Source organism: Ambystoma mexicanum, chromosome 5q (genome assembly GCF_040938575.1).
Source record: "Ambystoma mexicanum isolate Mex_15411 chromosome 5q, UKY_AmexF1_1, whole genome shotgun sequence".
NCBI classification, from domain to species: Eukaryota; Metazoa; Chordata; class Amphibia; order Caudata; family Ambystomatidae; genus Ambystoma; species Ambystoma mexicanum.
The window spans coordinates 1321420206-1321426903 of record NC_090933.1 but is presented as its reverse complement, the minus strand read 5'-3'; positions in this window follow the sequence as shown (position 1 = coordinate 1321426903).

Below are 6698 nucleotides of genomic sequence, written 5' to 3'. Positions count from 1 at the left end.
CGCCTGTGGCGTCTCGGTGTAGGAAGGAAAATATTTTACCAAGATGGCCACCATGGAAAGGGAAGGCGGGGTGTATAAAGAACACAACGGCGCATGAGCGGGGTTGGGGGGGCACAGGGGAGACACATGGGCATGAGCGTGGGGTGAGAGGGAACAGGGTACAAACGGGGGATGAGCAGGGGGTGGGGGGGAGGAAGGAAACACAAGGCATGAGCGGTGGTGGGGGGAACACGAGAGAGACACGGGGCATGAGCAGCGGGTGGGGAGGAACATGAGGGAGACACGGGGTATGAGCAGGGGGTGGGGAGGAATACGAGGGAGACACAGGGCATGAGCGGGGGGTACAGGGCACATACGGGACATGAGCGGGGGTGGGGAGGAAAGGAGAGAGATAAGGGGCATGAGCAGGGGGTGGGGGGAACACGAGGGAAACACGGGGCATGAGCGGGGGGTGGGGGGAACACGAGGGAGACACGGGGCAGGAGCGGGGGGTGGGGGGCAACAGGAGACAGACACGGGGCATGAGCAGGGGGTGGGGTCAACAGGAGAGAGACACGGGGCATGAGCGGGGGGTGGGGAGAACAGGAGACAGACACGGGGCATGAGCTGGGGGGTGGGGAGAACAGGAGACAGATACGGGGCATGAGCGGGGGTGGGGAGAACAGGAGACAGACACGGGGCATGAGCGGGGGGTGTGGGGGGCAACAGGAGAGAGACACGGGGCATGAGCGTGGAGTGGGGGAATGCAGGAGACAGACACGGGGCATGGGTGGGGGCAACAGGAGACAGACACGGGGCATGAGCGGGGGTGGGGGGAACAGGAGACAGACACGGGGCATGAGCGGGGGGTGGGGGGAACAGAAGACAGACACGGGGCATGAGCGGGGGAGTCGGGGGCAACAGGAAAGAGACACGGGGCATGAGCGTGGGGTGGGGGGGTACAGGAGACAGACACGGGGCATGAGCGGGGGGTGGGGGGCACCAGGAGAGAGACACGGGACATGAGTGGGTGGGGGGAACAGGAGACAGACACGGGGCATGAGTGGGGGGCAACAGGAGACAGACACGGGGCATGAGCGGGGGGTGGGGGGGTACAGGAGACAGACACGGGGCATGAGCGGGGGTGGGGGGGTACAGGAGACAGACACGGGGCATGAGCGGGGGGCAACAGGAGAGAGACACGGCGTATGAGCGGAGGGTGGGGGGAACAGGAGACAGACACGGGGCATGAGCGGGGGTGGGGGAACAACAGAGACAGACACGGGGCATGAGCAGGGGGTGGGGGCAACAGGAGACAGACTCAGGGCATGAGCGGGGGTGGGGGGAACATGAGACAGACACAGAGCATGAGCGGGGGTGGGGAGAATAGGAGACAGACACGGGGCATGAGCGGGGGGTGGGGGGCAACAGGAGACAGACACAGGGCATGAGCAGGGGTGGGAGGAACAGGAGACAGACACGGGGCATGAGCGGGGGTGGGGAGAACAGGAGACAGACACGGGGCATGAGCGAGGGGGTGGGGGGCAACAGGAGACAGACACGGGGCATGAGCAGGGGCGTGGGGGGCAACATGAGAGAGACACGGGCATGAGCGCGGAGTGGGGGGGTACAGGAGACAGACACGGGGCATGGGTGGGAGCAAGAGGAGACAGACATGGGGCATGAGCGGGTGGTGGGGGGAACAGGAGACAGACACGAGGCATGAGCGGGGGGGTACAGAAGACAGACACGGGGCATGAGCGGGGTAGTGGGGGGCAACAGGAGAGAGACATGGGGCATGAGCCGTGGGTGGGGGGGTACAGGAGACCGACACGGGGCATGAGCAGGGGGTGGGGGCAACAGGAGAGAGACACAGGGCATGAGCGGGGGGGTGGGGGGGTACAGGAGACAGACACGGGGCATGAGCGGGGGGTGTGGGGCAACAGGAGAGAGACACGGGACATGAGCGGGTGGGGGGAACAGGAGACAGACACGGGGCATGAGCAGGGGGGCAACAGGAGACAGACATGGGGCATGAGCGGAGGGGTGTGGGGGGGTACAGGAGACAGACACGAGCATGAGCGGGGGGTGGGGGGGTACAGGAGACAGACACGGGGCATGAGCAGGGGGTGGGGGGCAACAGGAGAGAGACACGGGGCATGAGCGGGGCGTGGTGGGAACAGGAGACAGACACAGGGCATGAGCGGGGGGTGGGGGGCAACAGGAGACAGACACGGGGAATGAGCGGGGGGTGAGGGCAACAGGAGACAGACACGGGGCATGAGCAGGGGGTGAGGGGGAACAGGAGACAGACATGGAGCATGAGCGGGGGGTGGGGAGAACAGGAGACAGACACGGGGCATGAGAGGGGGGTGGGGGGCAACAGGAGACAGACACGGGGCATGAGCGGGAGGTGGGGGGCAACAGGAGAGAGACACGGGACATGAGCGGGTGGGGGGAACTGGAGACAGACACGGGGCATGAGTGGGGGGGTAACAGGAGACAGAAACGGGGCATGAGCGGGCGGTGGGGGGTACAGTAGACAGACACGGGGCATGAGCGGGGGGTGGGGGGCAACAGGAGACAGACACGGGGCATGAGCGGGGGTGGGGGGCAACAGGAGACAGACACGGGGCATGAGCGGGGGGTGAGGGGCAACAGGAGACAGACACGGGGCATGAGCGGGGTGTGGGGGGCAACAGGAGACAGACACGGGGCATGAGCTGGGCGTGGGGGGCAACAGGAGAGACACGGGGCATGAACGGGGGGTGAGAGGCAACAGGAGACAGACACGGGGCATGAGCGGGGGGTGGGGGGAACAGGAGACAGACACGGGGCATGAGCGAGGGGTGGGGGAACAGGAGACAGACACGGGGCATGAGCGGGGGGTGGGGGGAACAACAGACACGGGCATGAGCGGGGGGTGGGGAGAACAGACACGGGGCATGAGCGGGGCGGTGGGGGGCATCAGTAGACAGACACGGGGCATGAGCGGGGGTGGGAGGAACAGGAAAAAGACACAGGGCATGAGCAGGGGGTGGGGAGAACAGGAGACAAACACGGGGCATGAGCGGGGGGAACAGAAGACAGACACGGGGCATGAGCGTGTGGGGGAGCAGGAGACAGACACGGGGCATGAGCGGGGGGTGGGGGGAACAGGACACAGACATGGGGCATGAGCGGGGTGTGGAGAGAACAGGAGACAGACACGGGGCATGAGCGGGGGGAACAGAAGACAGACATGGGGCATGAGCGGGGGGTGGGGGAAGGGGAGAAAGACACACGGGGCATGAGCGGGGGTGGGGGGAGGGAGAGAGACACACGGGGGGTGGGCGGGGTGGGTGGGAGGGAGAGAGACACACGGGGCATGAGCGGGGGGTGGGTGGGAGGGAGAGAGACACACGGGGCATGAGCGGGGGTGGGCGGGAGGTAGAGAGACACACGGGGCATGAGCGGGGGGTGGGCGGGAGGGAGAGAGACACACGGGGCATGAGCGGGGGGTGGGCGGGAGGGAGAGAGACACACGGGGCAGGAGCGGGGAGTGGGCAGGAGGGAGAGAGACACACGGGGCATGAGCGGGGCGTGGCCTGGAGAGAGAGACACACGGGGCATGAGCGCGGGGTGGGCGGGAGGGTGAAACACAGGGGGCATGAGCGGAGGGTGGGCGGGAGGGTGAAACACACGGGGCATGAGCGGGGGTGAGCGGGAGGGGGAGGGAGAAACACACAGGGCATGAGCGGGGGTGGGCGGGAGGGAGAAAGACACAGGGCAAGAGCGGGGTGGGCGGGAGGGAGAAAGACACAGGGCAAGAGCGGGGTGGGCGGGAGGGAGAAAGACACGGGGCAAGAGCGGGGGTGGGCGGGAGGGAGAAAGACACAGGGCAAGAGCGTGGGAGGGAGGGGGAAAGACACGGGGCAAGAGCGGGGGTGGGCGGCAGGGGGAATTAGACGCGGGGGTGGGTGGGAGGGTGATAGACACGCGGGGCAAGAGCGGGGGTGGGCGGGAGGGTGATAGACACGCGGGGCAAGAGCGGGGGTGGGCGGGAGGGGGAAAGAGACACGGGGCAAGAGCGGGGGTGGGCGGGAGGGTGAAAGACACGGGGCAAGAGCGGGGGTGGGCGGGAGGGAGAAAGAGACACGGGGCAAGAGCGGGGGTGGGCGGGAGGGGGAAAGAGACACGGGGCAAGAGCAGGGGTGGGCGGGAGGGGGAAAGAGACACGGGGCAAGAGCGGGGGTGGGTGGGAGGGGGAAAGAGACACGGGGCAAGAGCGGGGTGGGCGGGAGGGGGAAAGAGACACGGGGCAAGAGCGGGGGTGGGCGGGAGGGGGAAAGAGACACGGGCCAAGATCGGGGGAGGGCGGGTGGAGGAAAGAGACACGGGGCAAGAGCGGGGGTGGGCGGGAGGGAGAAAGAGACATGGGGCAAGAGCGGGGGTGGGCGGGAGGGGGAAAGAGACACGGGGCAAGAGCGGGGGTGGGCGGGAGGGGGAAAGACACACGGGCCAAGATCGGGGGTGGGCGGGAGGGGGAAAGACACACGGGGCAAGAGCGGGGGTGGGCGGGAGGGGGAAAGACACACGGGGCAAGAGCGGGGGTGGGCGGGAGGGGGAAAGACACACGGGCAAGAGCGGGGGTGAGCGGGAGGGGAAAGACACACGGGGCAAGAGCAGGGGTGGGTGGGAGGGGGAAAGACACACGGGGCAAGAGCAGGGGTGGGTGGGAGGGGAGAGACACGCGGGGCATGAGCGGGGGGTGGGCTGGAGGGGGAGAGACACACAGGGCATGAGCGGGGGGTTGGGCGGGAGGGGGAGAGACATACTGGGCTTGAGCAGGGGGGTGGGCGGGAGGGGGAGAGACACACGGGGCATGAGCAGGGGGTGGGCGGGAGGGGGAGAGACACACGGGGCTTGAACGGGGGGTGGGCGGGAGGGGGAGAGACACACGGGGCATGAGCGGCGGGTGGGCGGGAGGGGGAGAGACACACGGGGCATGGGTGGGGTGGAGGTAGAGAGACACACGGGGCATGAGTGGGGGGTGGGAGGAAGGAGAGAGAGACACATGGGGCATGAGCGGGGGGTGGGTGGGAGGGGGAGAGACACACGGGGCATGAGCGGGGGTGGGCGGGAGGGGGAGAGACGCGCGGGGTGGGCGGCGGGTGGGGAGAGGCACACGGACATGAGCGGGGGTGGGCGGGAGGGGGAGACACACACGGGGCATGAGCGGGGGGTGGGCGGCGGGTGGCGAGAGACACACGGACATGAGCGGGGGTGGGGAGAGACACACGGACATTAGCGGGGGGTGGGCGGCAGGTGGTGAGAGACATACAGACATGAGCGGGGGGTGGGCGGCGGGTGGGGAGAGACACACGGACATGAGCGGGGGGTGGGCGGCGGGTGGGGAGAGACACACGGACATGAGCGGGCGGCGGGTCGGGAGAAACACACAGACATGAGCAGCGGGTGGTACAGACACACGGGGGTGGGAGAGACACACGGGGCAAGAGCGGGGGGTGGGCGGTTGGGGGAGACGAGCGGGGCATGAGCGGGGTTGGGCGGGAGGGAGAAAGACACACGGACATGAGCGGGGGTTGGCGGGAGGGAGAAAGACACACGGACATGAGCCCGCGGTGGGTGGGAGGGAGAAAGACACACGGACATGAGCGGGGGTGGGAGGAACAGAAGACAGACACGGGCATGAGCGGGGGTGGGGGACTTACTGTGCAGGTGGGATACAAAGCCTCTCATGCGAGGAACAAAGATGGCGGGCGTCTCTGAAGCCAGATGCACTGCACGCTTTCAAGCATCCAATGAGAGAGCACGTCAGATGTCCGCGGACATCACGCAAGCTGCTTGCCCAATCACCGTCCTGTCCGCGGAGCGAACAGGGAAGTGTGTCCGCGAAGCGAACACAGATATCACTAATTTTTTTCACTTACATTTTTGTCATTTTTTTAAAAACTACTGGACGGGTTTACACCAAATAAAGCAAAGCACGCTTTCGGGACCAAGCCACCGCTCCTACCGCTAATTTGGTGTAAATCCATCCAGCGGTTTGGGCTGTAGGCATGAGCAAAACATTTTCCCCATTATGTCTATGGGAAAAAAAATTTGGGACCCCCCCTATAACTTTGCCCCCCCTGGACGAATCCTCACCAAACTTTGCAAAATAATTCAGAGTGACCCAAATACTTTTTTTGCAAAGTTTGGTGAGGATCCGTCCAGGGAGAGTGAAGTTATAAGCCACCCAAAAAGTGCTCTTCCTATGGAAACAGCAACTTAACCATAACTACATGTCCACTACCGTGGCCATGTAATATATATATATATTCAATGAAAAAACGTTGTTAAAGGGACGTTATGGTTAAGTTGCGCTACTAAAATCCTATGAAATTCAGTGAAAAAACTTTGTTAAAGGGACGTTATGGTAAAGTTGCGCTACTAAAAACCTATGAAATTCAGTGAAAAAACTTTGTCAAAGGAATGTTATGATTCCAAGTAAAACCGAAAAACCCTTGAAATTCGCCAGTTATGGTAAGCTAAGCAACCATAACTCGGGCCACCACCGTGCACTGCTCAGACTAACACCCAGGACATCAAAGGGCATGAGTGGGGGGGCAACAGGAGACAGACACGGGGCATGAGCGGGGGATGGGGGAACAGGAGACAGACACGGGGAATGAGCGGGGGGTGGGGGGCAACAGGAGACAGACACGGGGCATGAG